Source organism: Lepisosteus platostomus, unplaced genomic scaffold (assembly GCF_059453375.1).
Source record: "Lepisosteus platostomus isolate fLepPlt1 unplaced genomic scaffold, fLepPlt1.hap1 Scaffold_63_H1, whole genome shotgun sequence".
NCBI classification, from domain to species: Eukaryota; Metazoa; Chordata; class Actinopteri; order Semionotiformes; family Lepisosteidae; genus Lepisosteus; species Lepisosteus platostomus.
In genome coordinates this window covers 40,596-58,041 of record NW_028291678.1, presented here as the reverse complement: position 1 = coordinate 58,041, position 17,446 = coordinate 40,596, and the positions used below count along the sequence as shown (strand labels likewise).

General features: G+C 52.3%; 1 long non-coding RNA gene, 8 other non-coding genes and 3 pseudogenes across 9 annotated transcripts; 6 read left to right on the top strand and 6 right to left on the bottom strand.

Moving 5' to 3' along the window:
- Positions 1-70: 70 nt before the first annotated feature.
- LOC148632206 (5S ribosomal RNA) lies at positions 71-189 on the bottom strand. The gene has a single exon (XR_015934427.1). It is a non-coding gene; the product is annotated as a 5S ribosomal RNA (ribosomal RNA).
- Positions 190-1,964: 1,775 nt separating this feature from the next.
- LOC148632205 (U1 spliceosomal RNA) lies at positions 1,965-2,128 on the top strand. The gene has a single exon (XR_015934408.1). It is a non-coding gene; the product is annotated as a U1 spliceosomal RNA (small nuclear RNA).
- Positions 2,129-2,763: 635 nt separating this feature from the next.
- LOC148632204 (5S ribosomal RNA) lies at positions 2,764-2,872 on the bottom strand (annotated as a pseudogene).
- A 1,787-nt stretch (positions 2,873-4,659) lies between these two features.
- Positions 4,660-4,823, top strand: LOC148632203 (U1 spliceosomal RNA). Its single transcript, XR_015934367.1, has one exon. It is a non-coding gene; the product is annotated as a U1 spliceosomal RNA (small nuclear RNA).
- Positions 4,824-5,459: 636 nt separating this feature from the next.
- Positions 5,460-5,578, bottom strand: LOC148632202 (5S ribosomal RNA; annotated as a pseudogene).
- Positions 5,579-7,386: 1,808 nt separating this feature from the next.
- On the top strand, positions 7,387-7,563 carry LOC148632201 (U1 spliceosomal RNA; annotated as a pseudogene).
- A 568-nt stretch (positions 7,564-8,131) lies between these two features.
- Positions 8,132-8,250, bottom strand: LOC148632200 (5S ribosomal RNA). Its single transcript, XR_015934426.1, has one exon. It is a non-coding gene; the product is annotated as a 5S ribosomal RNA (ribosomal RNA).
- A 1,806-nt stretch (positions 8,251-10,056) lies between these two features.
- LOC148632199 (U1 spliceosomal RNA) lies at positions 10,057-10,220 on the top strand. The gene has a single exon (XR_015934418.1). It is a non-coding gene; the product is annotated as a U1 spliceosomal RNA (small nuclear RNA).
- A 636-nt stretch (positions 10,221-10,856) lies between these two features.
- LOC148632198 (5S ribosomal RNA) lies at positions 10,857-10,975 on the bottom strand. Its single transcript, XR_015934425.1, has one exon. It is a non-coding gene; the product is annotated as a 5S ribosomal RNA (ribosomal RNA).
- A 1,292-nt stretch (positions 10,976-12,267) lies between these two features.
- Positions 12,268-12,409, top strand: LOC148632197 (U4 spliceosomal RNA). The gene has a single exon (XR_015934397.1). It is a non-coding gene; the product is annotated as a U4 spliceosomal RNA (small nuclear RNA).
- A 1,374-nt stretch (positions 12,410-13,783) lies between these two features.
- Positions 13,784-14,351, top strand: LOC148632196 (uncharacterized). Its single transcript, XR_015934365.1, has 3 exons — positions 13,784-13,905; positions 14,027-14,085; positions 14,253-14,351. It is a non-coding gene; the product is annotated as an uncharacterized LOC148632196 (long non-coding RNA).
- Positions 14,352-17,085: 2,734 nt separating this feature from the next.
- trnag-gcc (transfer RNA glycine (anticodon GCC)) lies at positions 17,086-17,156 on the bottom strand. Its single transcript has one exon. It is a non-coding gene; the product is annotated as a tRNA-Gly (tRNA).
- Positions 17,157-17,446: the final 290 nt, after the last annotated feature.

The window sequence follows — 17,446 nt, the reverse complement described above, 5'->3', positions numbered from 1 at the left end:
TTCCATCCTGCAGGTTTTCCTCCCAAAGCCTACGGCACCAACGGCGACCCCTGCTGGCCGGGAGAGCAAAAGCTTACAGCACCTGGTATTCCCAGGCAGTCTCCCATCCAAGTACTAACCAGGCCCGACGCTGCTTAGCTTCCGAGATCAGACGAGATCGGGCGTGTTCAGGGTGGTGTGGCCGTAAGCGAAAGCCCCGGCGCCTGACTCGCTACTTGAAGCTGTGTGTGGCGGGGCTTCCGTGCCCCCCGAGCGGGACTGAAGGATCGTTCGTGTGCAACTCTTTGGAAAGGAGCTGCTTTCCAAATCGCATTGCGTGCCTGGATGTTGGCGAATGCGCTCCCTTGTGTTGGCTCGTCCCGCACTGGAGGAGGACAAACAATCTGCACGGAGGAGCACCAGGCAAGTCTTCACCAGACAAAAACCTCCAGTGCACAGCACTCTGGAAACATTTCGGGGCTTTCGCGTGTTTATTTCAGCACGTAAAGCGCACCGGTCCAACACGTCGGCCGGGCGCGCGGCGCCTCCGCCCTCTTGTGGCCTTGCGGCGTCAGAGCAAGAGGCTCCTTCTCGCTGCCCTTCCGCTGTGTTGCAGGACCCGGAGCGCGCACTTTGTGGGGGGCGGGGGACCGCGTTCGCGCTCTGCCCCCGGTCTCTTGCGCGAGTACTAAATCTCACGGACAGGGGGGCCTCGTCATTGATTGTTACAGGTGAGACGGGGATTAGGAGGAGACCCCGACTGATGGGTAAAGGGGAGCACTAACACCAGAGGGACACCCCCGGCGTCTCTTTTTGAGAGACGCCCTGGGGTTTCCTAATGGCCAAGGAGGGTCGGGACCTCGGTTTGACCTCTGTTTGTGCAGCAGAGTGTCGCCATCAGGAGGCTGGGGCGTAAGAGAGCCACACAGCCCGCAGGGTGAGCGCTCCCTACTGGTCCCAGTCACACCTCTTGCAGGAGCAGCAGCAACCAGAGCTTTTCCGGGGTGGAATCTCCTATCCGGGTGCCGGCCAGGCTCACACCTGCTGGGCTGCCCCGGGGGTGAGCCCAGTCGAGAGTCGCAGGGCCAGATCTAGTCACCGGGGAGAAACGATACAAGTGAAGGATTGCTCGGCTCTCGGCACTTGAAAAGACCGACAAATGTCTCGTTCCCGCCGGAGCTGAATGTACCCGCATGTGTGGTGTCGTCTTCTTCCCCCGCCCCGCTGTGTTTGCTGTATTGTCTCTGAAGCCTGCCCCCCCGAGATGAGACGGGCTGTTCCTGTGCCCCAATTAACACTTTACAGGTGCTATTCCCCGGCATTGTGGCTATTGTCGGTGATCACACGCGATAAGATAAGGCGGAGGAGAGCAGGGCATGCCCAGCGGCAGACATTCAAGGAGGGGGCAGTGCGAGGTGAGGTGAGGTGCGACACGCCGGAGCCCCGACGCAGCTAATGCGGAGCACTTGTTGGACTGGCATCGAAAGGACGTGTGCGCACGGAGCGAGCCTTCCCTGCGGCGGAGCGTAGGAACTTTCTCCCCCCCTCCCGCTGCAGGAGTTGTGTGCACTGCAGCGGTGCCGAGAGAAAAGCAAAGAAGGCAGCAGGCTCTGGAGAGCAGGTAAGAGACGGAGCCTTGTGGGCAGGCGAGCAGGCCCGTTTTTTGGAAATTGCTGAAAAGGTTTGTTCGGTGTGTGGCAGGCGCACGTCGCGAGCTTGCGTGGCGATCTGCCGGTCTGGAGTTATGCAAATGAGGCCGAATTGCATCCCGGGACATGCTGCGAATGCGCAACGGCGACTGCAGATGTGTAGGAAACGGCGCGCTCGTTTTCTCGTTTTGCCCACACTTTTGAGTGTTAGTGTGGCGTGTGAGTGTGTGAAAGAGTGGGCCCAGCAGGAGGCGGTGGCGTGCGGGGCGAGGAGGTGGCCTAGGCTGCGCGATTTGTGCTGTGGGTGCGGGCCGCTTGCAGGGGCCTGTTTAACTCATACTTACCTGGCAGGGGAGATACCTTGATCAAGAAGGAGGTTCACCCAGGGCGAGGCTCGGCCATTGCACTCCGGCTGTGCTGACCCCTGCGAATTCCCCAAATGTGGGAATCTCGACTGCATAATTTCTGGCAGTGGGGGACTGCGTTCGCGCTCTCCCCTGATGTGCTTGGTCCAAAATCAGATACGGGAGGGTTAGGACACCACGAGCTGCGTGGCTGCGGAAGGATCCCGGTTCGACAGGAGTGGACGCCGCTGCTGGTTCTCGCTGCCTTTTAGTTAGGGGTCCGGAGAAGCATCTCAAGCTAGTTCCACTACTTCTTCCGGACGTTCATTCCCTTTTCAAAGTCAGTCATTTTGCTGTAGTCTGCGTTCTTTAGGCTGATTATCGAGGTTAGCCTTTATTTGGTCATGGGGGGCCTCGGTACTGTATGCTGAGTCTAAAGACAGTTTCACCCGTTTTCTGATTGCTCGGTTCTGTACCAGTGCAGACATGTCAAACAGTGAATGGCTGTACCTCTATTGTATCCGTGCTCAATGAATGAAATCGGTAACAAATGAATATATGTCTAGTTATACGAAAAACGAGTGGTTTATCGACTCATCTTCATTTGCAGATTTAGAGGCAGCTTCGATATTCGTTTTACAGACGGTTTTTTTTTTTGAATATGGGTCACACACATGCCACAGCAACAAAACATCTCTAGAGATGAGGCTATAGATCACCTTTCCATCCTGCAGGTTTTCCTCCCAAAGCCTACGGCACCAACGGCGACCCCTGCTGGCCGGGAGAGCAAAAGCTTACAGCACCTGGTATTCCCAGGCAGTCTCCCATCCAAGTACTAACCAGGCCCGACGCTGCTTAGCTTCCGAGATCGGGCGTGTTCAGGGTGGTGTGGCCGTAAGCGAAAGCCCCGGCGCCTGACTCGCTACTTGAAGCTGTATGTGGCGGGGGTTCCGTGCCCCCGAGCGGGACTGAAGGATCGTTCGTGTGCAACTCTTTGGAAAGGAACTGCTTTCCAAATCGCATTGCGTGCCTGGATGTTGGCGAATGCGCTCCCTTGTGTTGGCTCGTCCCGCACTGGAGGAGGACAAACAATCTGCACGGAGGAGCACCAGGCAAGTCTTCACCAGACAAAAACCTCCAGTGCACAGCACTCTGGAAACATTTCGGGGCTTTCGCGTGTTTATTTCAGCACGTAAAGCGCACCGGTCCAACACGTCGGCCGGGCGCGCGGCGCCTCCGCCCTCTTGTGGCCTTGCGGCGTCAGAGCAAGAGGCTCCTTCTCGCTGCCCTTCCGCTGTGTTGCAGGGCCCCGAGAGGGAACCCGGAGCGCGCACTTTGTGGGGGGCGGGGGACCGCGTTCGCGCTCTGCCCCCGGTCTCTTGCGCGAGTACTAAATCTCACGGACAGGGGGGCCTCGTCATTGATTGTTACAGGTGAGACGGGGATTAGGAGGAGACCCCGACTGATGGGTAAAGGGGAGCACTAACACCAGAGGGACACCCCCGGCGTCTCTTTTTGAGAGACGCCCTGGGGTTTCCTAATGGCCAAGGAGGGTCGGGACCTCGGTTTGACCTCTGTTTGTGCAGCAGAGTGTCGCCATCAGGAGGCTGGGGCGTAAGAGAGCCACACAGCCCGCAGGGTGAGCGCTCCCTACTGGTCCCAGTCACACCTCTTGCAGGAGCAGCAGCAACCGGAGCTTTTCCGGGGTGGAATCTCCTATCCGGGTGCCGGCCAGGCTCACACCTGCTGGGCTGCCCCGGGGGTGAGCCCAGTCGAGAGTCGCAGGGCCAGATCTAGTCACCGGGGAGAAACGATACAAGTGAAGGATTGCTCGGCTCTCGGCACTTGAAAAGACCGACAAATGTCTCGTTCCCGCCGGAGCTGAATGTACCCGCATGTGTGGTGTCGTCTTCTTCCCCCGCCCCGCTGTGTTTGCTGTATTGTCTCTGAAGCCGGCCCCCCCGAGACGAGACGGGCTGTTCCTGTGCCCCAATTAACACTTTACAGGTGCCATTCCCCGGCATTGTGGCCATTGTCGGTGCTCACACGCGATAAGATAAGGCGGAGGAGAGCGGGGCATGCCCAGCGGCAGACATTCAAGGAGGGGGCAGTGCGAGGTGAGGTGAGGTGCGACACGCCGGAGCCCCGACGCAGCTAATGCGGAGCACTTGTTGGACTGGCATCGAAAGGACGTGTGCGCACGGAGCGAGCCTTCCCTGCGGCGGAGCGCGGGAACTTTCTCCCCCCCTCCCGCTGCAGGAGTTGTGTGCGCTGCAGCGGTGCCGAGAGAAAAGCACAGAAGGCAGCAGGCTCTGGAGAGCAGGTAAGAGACGGAGCCTTGTGGGCAGGCGAGCAGGCCCGTTTTTTGGAAATTGCTGAAAAGGTTTGTTCGGTGTGTGGCAGGCGCACGTCGCGAGCTTGCGTGGCGATCTGCCGGTCTGGAGTTATGCAAATGAGGCCGAATTGCATCCCGGGACATGCTGCGAATGCGCAACGGCGACTGCAGATGTGTAGGAAACGGCGCGCTCGTTTTCTCGTTTTGCCCACACTTTTGAGTGTTAGTGTGGCGTGTGAGTGTGTGAAAGAGTGGGCCCAGCAGGAGGCGGTGGCGTGCGGGGCGAGGAGGTGGCCTAGGCTGCGCGATTTGTGCTGTGGGTGCGGGCCGCTTGCAGGGGCTTGTTTAACTCATACTTACCTGGCAGGGGAGATACCTTGATCAAGAAGGAGGTTCACCCAGGGCGAGGCTCGGCCATTGCACTCCGGCTGTGCTGACCCCTGCGAATTCCCCAAATGTGGGAATCTCGACTGCATAATTTCTGGTAGTGGGGGACTGCGTTCGCGCTCTCCCCTGATGTGCTTGGTCCAAAATCAGATACGGGAGGGTTAGGACACCACGAGCTGCGTGGCTGCGGAAGGATCCCGGTTCGACAGGAGTGGACGCCGCTGCTGGTTCTCGCTGGCTTTTAGTTAGGGGTCCGGAGAAGCATCTCAAGCTAGTTCCACTACTCCTTCCGGACGTTCATTCCCTTTTCAAAGTCAGTCGTTTTGCTGTAGTCTGCGTTCTTTAGGCTGATTATCGAGGTTAGCCTTTATTTGGTCATGGGGGGCCTCGGTACTGTATGCTGAGTCTAAAGACAGTTTCACCCATTTTCTGATTGCTCGGTTCTGTACCAGTGCAGACATGTCAAACAGTGAATGGCTGTACCTCTATTGTATCCGTGCTCAATGAATGAAATCGGTAACAAATGAATATATGTCTAGTTATACGAAAAACTAGTGGTTTATCGACTCATCTTCATTTGCAGATTTAGAGGCAGCTTCGATATTCGTTTTACAGACGGGTTTTTTTTTTTGAATATGGGTCACACACATGCCACAGCAACAAAACGTCTCTAGAGATGAGGCTATAGATCACCTTTCCATCCTGCAGGTTTTCCTCCCAAAGCCTACGGCACCAACGGCGACCCCTGCTGGCCGGGAGAGCAAAAGCTTACAGCACCTGGTATTCCCAGGCAGTCTCCCATCCAAGTACTAACCAGGCCCGACGCTGCTTAGCTTCCAAGATCAGACGAGATCGGGCGTGTTCAGGGTGGTGTGGCCGTAAGAGAAAGCCCCGGCGACTGACTCGCTACTTGAAGCTGTGTGTGGCGGGGGTTCCGTGCCCCCCGAGCAGGACTGAAGGATCGTTCGTGTGCAACTCTTTGGAAAGGAGCTGCTTTCCAAATCGCATTGCGTGCCTGGATGTTGGCGAATGCGCTCCCTTGTGTTGACTCGTCCCGCACTGGAGGAGGACAAACAATCTGCACGGAGGTGCACCAGGCAAGTCTTCACCAGACAAAAACCTCCAGTGCACAGCACTCTGGAAACATTTCGGGGCTTTCGCGTGTTTATTTCAGCACGTAAAGCGCACCGGTCCAACACGTCGGCCGGGCGCGCGGCGCCTCCGCCCTCTTGTGGCCTTGCGGCATCAGAGCAAGAGGCTCCTTCTCGCTGCCCTTCCGCTGTGTTGCAGGGCCCCGAGAGGGAACCCGGAGCGCGCACTTTGTGGGGGGCGGGGGGACCGCGTTCGCGCTCTGCCCCCGGTCTCTTGCGCGAGTACTAAATCTCACGGACAGGGGGGCCTCGTCATTGATTGTTACAGGTGAGACGGGGATTAGGAGGAGACCCCGACTGATGGGTAAAGGGGAGCACTAACACCAGAGGGACACCCCCGGCGTCTCTTTTTGAGAGACGCCCTGGGGTTTCCTAATGGCCAAGGAGGGTCGGGACCTCGGTTTGACGCCTCCCCCGAAGGACGGCGCCTGTTTGTGCAGCAGAGTGTCGCCATCAGGAGGCTGGGGCGTAAGAGAGCCACACAGCCCGCAGGGTGAGCGCTCCCTACTGGTCCCAGTCACACCTCTTGAAGGAGCACCAGCAACCGGAGCTTTTCCGGGGTGGAATCTCCCATCCGGGTGCCGGCCAGGCTCACACCTGCTGGGCTGCCCCGGGGGTGAGCCCAGTCGAGAGTCGCAGGGCCAGATCTAGTCACCGGGGAGAAACGATACAAGTGAAGGATTGCTCGGCTCTCGGCACTTGAAAAGACCGACAAATGTCTCGTTCCCGCCGGAGCTGAATGTACCCGCATGTGTGGTGTCGTCTTCTTCCCCCGCCCCGCTGTGTTTGCTGTATTGTCTCTGAAGCCGGCCCCCCCGAGATGAGACGGGCTGTTCCTGTGCCCCAATTAACACTTTACAGGTGCCATTCCCCGGCATTGTGGCCATTGTCGGTGCTCACACGCGATAAGATAAGGCGGAGGAGAGCGGGGCATGCCCAGCGGCAGACATTCAAGGAGGGGGCAGTGCGAGGTGAGGTGAGGTGCGACACGCCGGAGCCCCGACGCAGCTAATGCGGAGCACTTGTTGGACTGGCATCGAAAGGACGTGTGCGCACGGAGCGAGCCTTCCCTGCGGCGGAGCGCGGGAACTTTCTCCCCCCCTCCCGCTGCAGGAGTTGTGTGCGCTGCAGCGGTGCCGAGAGAAAAGCACAGAAGGCAGCAGGCTCTGGAGAGCAGGTAAGAGACGGAGCCTTGTGGGCAGGCGAGCAGGCCCGTTTTTTGGAAATTGCTGAAAAGGTTTGTTCGGTGTGTGGCAGGCGCACGTCGCGAGCTTGCGTGGCGATCTGCCGGTCTGGAGTTATGCAAATGAGGCCGAATTGCATCCCGGGACATGCTGCGAATGCGCAACGGCGACTGCAGATGTGTAGGAAACGGCGCGCTCGTTTTCTCGTTTTGCCCACACTTTTGAGTGTTAGTGTGGCGTGTGAGTGTGTGAAAGAGTGGGCCCAGCAGGAGGCGGTGGCGTGCGGGGCGAGGAGGTGGCCTAGGCTGCGCGATTTGTGCTGTGGGTGCGGGCCGCTTGCAGGGGCCTGTTTAACTCATACTTACCTGGCAGGGGAGATACCTTAATCAAGAAGGAGGTTCACCCAGGGCGAGGCTCGGCCATTGCACTCCGGCTGTGCTGACCCCTGCGTTCGCGCTCTCCCCTGATGTGCTTGGTCCAAAATCAGATACAGGAAGGTTAGGACACCACGAGCTGCGTGGCTGCGGAAGGATCCCGGTTCGACAGGAGTGGACGCCGCTGCTGGTTCTCGCTGGCTTTTAGTTAGGGGTCCGGAGAAGCATCTCAAACTAGTTCCACTACTCCTTCCGGACGTTCATTCCCTTTTCAAAGTCAGTCGTTTTGCTGTAGTCTGCGTTCTTTAGGCTGATTATCGAGGTTAGCCTTTATTTGGTCATGGGGGGCCTCGGTACTGTATGCTGAGTCTAAAGACAGTTTCACCCGTTTTCTGATTGCTCGGTTCTGTACCAGTGCAGACATGTCAAACAGTGAATGGCTGTACCTCTATTGTATCCGTGCTCAATGAATGAAATCGGTAACAAATGAATATATGTCTAGTTATACGAAAAACGAGTGGTTTATCGACTCATCTTCATTTGCAGATTTAGAGGCAGCTTCGATATTCGTTTTACAGACGGGTTTTTTTTTTTGAATATGGGTCACACACATGCCACAGCAACAAAACATCTCTAGAGATGAGGCTATAGATCACCTTTCCATCCTGCAGGTTTTCCTCCCAAAGCCTACGGCACCAACGGCGACCCCTGCTGGCCGGGAGAGCAAAAGCTTACAGCACCTGGTATTCCCAGGCAGTCTCCCATCCAAGTACTAACCAGGCCCGACGCTGCTTAGCTTCCGAGATCAGACGAGATCGGGCGTGTTCAGGGTGGTGTGGCCGTAAGCGAAAGCCCAGCCCCTGACTCGCTACTTGAAGCTGTGTGTGGCGGGGGTTCCGTGCCCCCCGAGCGGGACTGAAGGATCGTTCGTGTGCAACTCTTTGGAAAGGAGCTGCTTTCCAAATCGCATTGCGTGCCTGGATGTTGGCGAATGCGCTCCCTTGTGTTGACTCGTCCCGCACTGGAGGAGGACAAACAATCTGCACGGAGGAGCACCACGCAAGTCTTCACCAGACAAAAACCTCCAGTGCACAGCACTCTGGAAACATTTCGGGGCTTTCGTGTGTTTATTTCAGCACGTAAAGCGCACCGGTCCAACACGTCGGCCGGGCGCGCGGCGCCTCCGCCCTCTTGTGGCCTTGCGGCATCAGAGCAAGAGGCTCCTTCTCGCTGCCCTTCCGCTGTGTTGCAGGGCCCCGAGAGGGAACCCGGAGTGCGCACTTTGTGGGGGGCGGGGGACCGCGTTCGCGCTCTGCCCCCGGTCTCTTGCGCGAGTACTAAATCTCACGGACAGGGGGGCCTCGTCATTGATTGTTACAGGTGAGACGGGGATTAGGAGGAGACCCCGACTGATGGGTAAAGGGGAGCACTAACACCAGAGGGACACCCCCGGCGTCTCTTTTTGAGAGACGCCCTGGGGTTTCCTAATGGCCAAGGAGGGTCGGGACCTCGGTTTGACGCCTCCCCCGAAGGACGGCGCCTGTTTGTGCAGCAGAGTGTCGCCATCAGGAGGCTGGGGCGTAAGAGAGCCACACAGCCCGCAGGGTGAGCGCTCCCTACTGGTCCCAGTCACACCTCTTGCAGGAGCAGCAGCAACCGGAGCTTTTCCGGGGTGGAATCTCCCATCCGGGTGCCGGCCAGTTTCACACCTGCTGGGCTGCCCCGGGGGTGAGCCCAGTCGAGAGTCGCAGGGCCAGATCTAGTCACCGGGGAGAAACGATACAAGTGAAGGATTGCTCGGCTCTCGGCACTTGAAAAGACCGACAAATGTCTCGTTCCCGCCGGAGCTGAATGTACCCGCATGTGTGGTGTCGTCTTCTTCCCCCGCCCCGCTGTGTTTGCTGTATTGTCTCTGAAGCCGGCCCCCCCGAGATGAGACGGGCTGTTCCTGTGCCCCAATTAACACTTTACAGGTGCCATTCCCCGGCATTGTGGCCATTGTCGGTGCTCACACGCGATAAGATAAGGCGGAGGAGAGCGGGGCATGCCCAGCGGCAGACATTCAAGGAGGGGGCAGTGCGAGGTGAGGTGAGGTGCGACACGCCGGAGCCCCGACGCAGCTAATGCGGAGCACTTGTTGGACTGGCATCGAAAGGACGTGTGCGCACGGAGCGAGCCTTCCCTGCGGCGGAGCGCGGGAACTTTCTCCCCCCCTCCCGCTGCAGGAGTTGTGTGCGCTGCAGCGGTGCCGAGAGAAAAGCACAGAAGGCAGCAGGCTCTGGAGAGCAGGTAAGAGACGGAGCCTTGTGGGCAGGCGAGCAGGCCCGTTTTTTGGAAATTGCTGAAAAGGTTTGTTCGGTGTGTGGCAGGCGCACGTCGCGAGCTTGCGTGGCGATCTGCCGGTCTGGAGTTATGCAAATGAGGCCGAATTGCATCCCGGGACATGCTGCGAATGCGCAACGGCGACTGCAGATGTGTAGGAAACGGCGCGCTCGTTTTCTCGTTTTGCCCACACTTTTGAGTGTTAGTGTGGCGTGTGAGTGTGTGAAAGAGTGGGCCCAGCAGGAGGCGGTGGCGTGCGGGGCGAGGAGGTGGCCTAGGCTGCGCGATTTGTGCTGTGGGTGCGGGCCGCTTGCAGGGGCCTGTTTAACTCATACTTACCTGGCAGGGGAGATACCTTGATCAAGAAGGAGGTTCACCCAGGGCGAGGCTCGGCCATTGCACTCCGGCTGTGCTGACCCCTGCGAATTCCCCAAATGTGGGAATCTCGACTACATAATTTCTGGTAGTGGGGGACTGCGTTTGCACTCTCCCCTGATGTGCTTGGACCAAAATCAGATACGGGAGGGTTAGGACACCACGAGCTGCGTGGCTGCGGAAGGATCCCGGTTCGACAGGAGTGGACGCCGCTGCTGGTTCTCGCTGGCTTTTAGTTAGGGGTCCGGAGAAGCATCTCAAGCTAGTTCCACTACTCCTTCCGGACGTTCATTCCCTTTTCAAAGTCAGTCGTTTTGCTGTAGTCTGCGTTCTTTAGGCTGATTATCGAGGTTAGCCTTTATTTGGTCATGGGGGGCCTCGGTACTGTATGCTGAGTCTAAAGACAGTTTCACCCGTTTTCTGATTGCTCGGTTCTGTACCAGTGCAGACATGTCAAACAGTGAATGGCTGTACCTCTATTGTATCCGTGCTCAATGAATGAAATCGGTAACAAATGAATATATGTCTAGTTATACGAAAAACGAGTGGTTTATCGACTCATCTTCATTTGCAGATTTAGAGGCAGCTTCGATATTCGTTTTACAGACGGGTTTTTTTTTTTGAATATGGGTCACACACATGCCACAGCAACAAAACATCTCTAGAGATGAGGCTATAGATCACCTTTCCATCCTGCAGGTTTTCCTCCCAAAGCCTACGGCACCAACGGCGACCCCTGCTGGCCGGGAGAGCAAAAGCTTACAGCACCTGGTATTCCCAGGCAGTCTCCCATCCAAGTACTAACCAGGCCCGACGCTGCTTAGCTTCCGAGATCAGACGAGATCGGGCGTGTTCAGGGTGGTGTGGCCGTAAGCGAAAGCCCCGGCGCCTGACTCGCTACTTGAAGCTGTGTGTGGCGGGGGTTCCGTGCCCCCCGAGCGGGACTGAAGGATCGTTCGTGTGCCACTCTTTGGAAAGGAGCTGCTTTCCAAATCGCATTGCGTGCCTGGATGTTGGCGAATGCGCTCCCTTGTGTTGGCACGTCCCGCACTGGAGGAGGACAAACAATCTGCACGGAGGAGCACCAGGCAAGTCTTCAGTGCACAGCACTCTGGAAACATTTCGGGGCTGTCGCGTGTTTATTTCAGCACGTAAAGCGCACCGGTCCAACACTTCGGCCGGGCGCGCGGCGCCTCCGCCCTCTTGCTGCCCCTGCAGCTGCTTCACTTTTCCCTTTAGTTGCCATCGATTTTTTTGTAGTGCTATACATATACGATTGAGGTATCTTAGAGTTCTCCTTCGAAGACCCAGCACTCTCTTTTCTTTTCCCAGTGTTACTCATATCGGACTTTTTAAACCTAAAAAAAAATCGTTTTTTTTTCTTTCAATTATAACTGAAGTTTAAACAACTAGTGTTAAGTCCTTATTTTTCTGTAGTCAAAAAAAGCAAAAATTAACATTCAGGTCATGAAAAACTCAAAAAAACTCCCCAACCACTAAACTTTACCTCCCACCTGAGCGCCATCTTGAACGCCCCTACCACCAGAGAATGCTCACGATTTCGGAAGCTGTCTCCGGGACGTGCTGATTCCACACATCCTGAATAAATCATGATATTGTTAGTTGCTGTAGCTAGACGTTCAAATGAGTTTCATGGCCAGATGGACTGTTTCCTCCAGCGGTATAATATTGCAGTGAGACAGCACGATGCCTGCAAGACTATGTCACGCTAAACGCCACAGATTGTGTTTGTCCGTTCGTGTCAGTCGTCCCGCAGCCACGGGAAGTGGGACACAAACATGCTGCAATGCTTTCAAGACGTTAGGATTTGTTTGTGCAACATCCAAGAGGAGTACTTGTGGCTTGAATGTGAACTGTGCGTGCCCGCCCCCTTTCCTCTGTAGTGCATGAGTTCCTCCCGGCATGCCCTTCGTCATTGTTCTGTCATCTTGTATTTAAAGGGTTGTATTTCTGCTGCTGAAAATAAGCAACGGTTTTCTCACAACGCCCTTTGTTCCCAACGGAGCCCTTGTCTGTCATGAAATTCTTCAAAACCTCAAGCTAGAAGAAGAAGAAGACGACAAATATGAAGCGTTATAGCAACGACATGCCATGACACGATCGATAACGATTTCCATAGGATCCCCGCGGTTGCCTGGCAACCGTCAGCTTTGCGCAGTGGCAGTATCGTAGCCTGTGAGGGTTAGCCGAGGCGTGATTATTGCTAGTTGAAAACTTTTCCCAATACCCCGCTTCCGCCGGTTTGCAATACAATCGGCGAAAGCAATTTTTGACAGTCTCGTCAGAGACTGAGCAAGGTGTTTAAAGACAGATTTGGTCACGGTGATATCATGGTAGAAAGAAACGAACTTGTTACGTGTCAACAGAAACGCTCTTTCAGCTTTATGCAGAGAACAGCGTCTGTCGAGATTACTTTTGTGTCAGCGCGAAACGCCGTGTGCTTGTCAGTATGATTTCATATTGCTCGTAGCGGCGCCTGGCTTTTGTCTGTCAAACGTTAGGTTGCGCTTCTTCATGCTGCATCGTCGGCATGAGTGGAGCATTTTAAACGTCTGTACTTACTGCGCCCCATAAGAAATCGTTTGTCCCCATTCAAAAGAGATTGTGCGATGTCCTGCAGCGTTCGCAAAGCAAACCTTTGACAGTTTGAAAAGAGGAATTTATTCTGCTTCCTGTGCGTGCAGTAGTTACAAAGTTGAACGTCTTTACACGATCTGCTGCAGTTTTCAGTGGGTGGGCTTTGTCAAATGGCTTGGAAAAACGCACTGTGTTTCGGCTCGGGAAACATCACGAGCAGTGTCCTGCATGTTTTCTGTGTATAGCTGTCTTTTAACGCATACAGAATTCATTCGAAATCATTGATTTCTCCAATTAACAAGGGTCTCTTTTTGAACCTGCCAGAAGCATTCTTTCAATGTAACAGATTTACTCCGGGGAAGGGCAGCATGACATTGAGAGTAGCTCAAGCTTTCAGCACCTTTATCTGACTGCATGTATGCAGACACTGCTCAGAATCCCCTGTAAGATTCTCCTTCAATTCCGTTTTGCAGTGCTTTAGCTCTTTCAAAAGGCTTCGCTTTGCTAGTCACAATCCAAGGCTCATGACAGCATTTGAAAACATTCGTAACTGCGTTGGCCGGGAATCGAACCTGGATTAACTGCTTTGAAGGCAGCTATGCGCAACACTGGCTCGCTCCAGAATAAATCTCACGTCGAGGGCATATTTTTTTCCATTTTACCGTGAGTCGGGCTCAGCTGCACAGAGGAGAGAGCAGAGCAATGAGGTCACGGGGACAGGGGAGTCACACGCTGGCGGTTTGAATACGCGGAAGATCACTGAGGGATCCACAGTATATGGACCCTCCGTGCGCCATCAGTCCGCACTCCGGACTCTGAATCCTGCCATCCGAGTTAAGATCTCGGCGGAACCTGAGGCGCAGTTCCTTCTTAAAACGTAATCTGGTGAGCATTTCTAGAATCGTACTTGTATAGATGCAGCCTTTAATGTGTTGCTAGGTTAAAATTGATGACTTCTTGTATTTCAGTAGGCAACTGCCCTCTTGATTTCGGATTTAATTTCTTTATTACAGGGGCGCTTTTATGAAGACAGAGTCATGTTCAGGTACTTTGCTTGATGGAGGAAGCTCATTTCGGACTCTGTGATCTGCTCACCTGGAAAGGTCTGCTATACTACTACAAGAGAGAAATAGAGTCTGGAAGAAGGGACAATTTTATGATGCTTTGGAAGATAATGTTTTTTTTTTTCTTATACTGAAAATGAAAGGTAGTTGTTTCTATATGGACTCAGTCTTTGGAATTTGTATATATATATTTCAGTGATCCCTCAGCCATTCCTTCTGTATTGTAATTCAATTTCTCTTTTAAAATTCCTTCCCCACTTCTAGGACCTGCAGTTGCTGAACTCCACAATGGCTTCTATTGGAAAGTCTGTGACTGAGACCAAGTGTTCACTTTTTTATGAAACCATTATTTATTTAGGAGCAATGAGCAATTCTTATATAAATGCAATAAAATCATTATGCTCAAACTATGAGAGAGAAAATTAAGGATAATTTAAGAAATCAGTCTTAGCTTGTTTCTATACACAGATGGTATTATTTATTTTCAAAGGAAACCCGCGAGGATTCCCCTGGTGTGCAAGATGTGCCTGAATACTCTTGATCAGCTTCCTGCTCACTTGAAGAGGGCGTGTATGAAGCACGCCACGGCAGAAAACATCAGGATGGCCTCTCAACAGGCGAGGGAGGACATGATGAATCACCTGAAGAACGGGGTCATCGTGGATTACCACAGAATAGAGATCGTGTCTGGTGAGGCAAACAGGATAGTGGTTGTAAGACTGCTAGAGTCCTTGGGCCTTTTTGTACATGGGAAGCCTGAAGACACATTGGCAAGGTGAGATATTTTTAATCTGTAAGGCTTCTGTAGTTTCTTTTTGAAATCATTGTTACAACATATTATGTAAAAGCATGTTGAAAAGAATCTACCTGCATTCCAGCGGCCCTGAGCAAGAGGCCGCAGTCCAGGAGGAAGAGATGCCAGAGGCTGCTCTAGAAACTGAAACAGAAGCGGATAAGGAAGGGGAAGATGTGAGCTCTGAAGAACTCTATCAGCAGTAAGACTTTTTATTTTTCAGATGTATCTATTTTTTACTAAAATTCTAATTTGTCTTATAGGTATAAAATGTTTAAACCGGTGTTTTATATCCTTACAGGCCCTGAGTAGTTAAAAAGTATCAGCAGGCCGGAAGAGAGTGGCCCAAGCTGGACTCTATAGAAAGCACTCCCTGGATGCTCCTCTCCTGATTGGATTCAAACAGTACCTTACCAAGGATCTGGGAGTGGCAAATTATTCTCAGGAGGTATTTATTTTTTAAAGGCATTTAAAATTAAGCAATGGTATCTTCATTGTAAATGTTTTTATTTCTTAGCTTAAAATTCACCCATGTGAAATGATGTCAGCCATAAACATCATGACTCTATATTTCCTACCTGAATCTATTCTACTTAAATTATTACATTATACACAATTTGAGTTCATTTTAAAAAGTAAAAGGTAATGAAAGGAATGCATTTTCATAAGAAAGATAATACCGATATGCATGTGATAATCTTCCTTATATCATGTAGTGCATCATTTGGACACTTTGTGGGCTTCAAATACAAAGAAAATCATGTTCTATGGTACAAGATAAATACAAAACTTAAGCTTTTATTTTAATTAGATTTCTTTATAAAGCATAAGCAATCATTTATTACATCGCTTCTTGAATTAAATCTTTTGACAAGAGGTAAGACTTCTGTTACATTTAAACCCATGTTTAGCTGTGTTTTTTAGATTTAACTGAACCAATTTCTGTGTGTGATAATGTCCTTGAATTCTGACAACATCACACTAAATTACATGATATAAAACAGCTAATGTTTCTAGAGATAAAGTTTCTGAGATGCTTCTAATTACTTTTTATTACCAGGGACAGTTTAATTCACCTTGTACAGTACTGTAAGACCAAGATGCTTTTTTTAAAAGTTATTTAACATTTTATAGAACTTTGTCTACTATGGCAACATGATGTGCTTGGTGAAACTTGGAAAAATACTGCTTGGCCACTTATCTTAAGATAAAGATAGGATAAAGGTTTATCTTTTGCACCTACCTGACCCCCAGGGAAGGCCAATGCTTTCTAAGTTGATGGTTCCCTACAGTAGACTGTACTTTAATTTCAAAGGTAATGTATATTGACCCAAATCAGTTTTGGAATCCAATCTACTGACGAGATGGAGCACATCCTTTTTTCAGGATTTTAGCATCATACGTTTGGTATATTTAGTCCCTAATGCTGAAAGAAATGATCATAGAACATTTGGACACTTTGTGGGCTTGAAATACAAAGCAAATCATGTTCTATGGTACAAGATAAATACAAAACGTAAGCTTTTATTTTAATTAGATTTGTTTATAAAGCATAAGCAATCATTTATTACATTAATATATGTGAAAATAACATTTTAGCATCATACGTTTAGTATATTTAGTCCCTAATGCCGAAAGAAATGATCATTTGTTTAACATGCACGGGTCTGTCTCAAAGGATGCAGTACTCCTGAAGGGTCTCAAACCCTACATTTCGGATGCTTAGCTGTATCCCTCACATGTGGCACCTCAGAATGACTTCTAACCTTACCTGTGGTGTATTCAGTCCCTATTGCTCAATGCACGGTGTACATACTGCATACATGTGTCTTGAGAATGAGGAATGGGCCCCTGAGACAGTCATTTGCCTGTTTCACAAACAGGGACCTGGACCTAGACCTGGCCCGTACAGGGCTCAAACCCGCGACCTTGGCGTTATTAGCACCACGCTCTAACCAACTGAGCTAACCAGCCTCACGACAGTGCTCCTCTCTGTGCTGCAAAAAATCAAACTCAGGGAATTTCTTTTGTCCTCCTTTGAATAGAAAGCCGTGTAATCAGTGTACGGGCTTTCTCGTGCAGTTTCATGGTTCTTGTAACCCAAATCCTACACTGGCCTGAAGTGCCCCCCCATTTCACAGCATTTTTCAGCTGATTTAAAATGTACCTAAAGGAGAAGCATTATTGAAGACCATCAATTACCAAGAGCTTTTGTCAAAGGTTTTGGTGGTCATTTTGAATGACCACAGAGCGCTGTGACCTCGGTTTTACATCTCATCCAAAAGACAGCGCCCTTTTACAACACAGCATCTCCGTCACTATACTGGGGCATTGGGACCCGCACAGACCTCAGGGTGAGCGCCCCCCCGCCGGCACCATTAACACCGCTTCCAGCTGGAAGCTTTGTTTTTCCCTGTAGCTCATCCTCATCCAGGTACTGACCTGGCTCACACCTGCTTAGCTTCAGTGGGTTTTCAGTTGCGAGTTGCAAGGGGATGCAAGTGATGGAGCCGCTCGCTGCAAAAGCCACTGCATTGGCCGGGAATCGAACCCGAGCCTCCCGCGTGGCAGGCGAGAATTCTACCACTGAACCACCAATGCTCAGTGCCTGGGCCTTCAAAAAAGACGCTTTTTTGGTGCTCTGTGCAAAACGCGTCGACATCTGCTTCCAGCTGCAAAATGCCATTTGCGGACGCTGAAGAACTTATTTCTAAGGCAGCGGGTACAAGCGATTGGGCGTTTTAAAACCACCAGGAACAGCAAAGAGGCGCGCTTCTTTGCTTGTGCCGAAACACACCGACTGAAAGCGGACAACGTAGTCGGTAGGATTGGAACCTGTGCGGGGAGACCCCAATGGATTTCTAGTCCATTGCCTTAACCACTCAGCCACG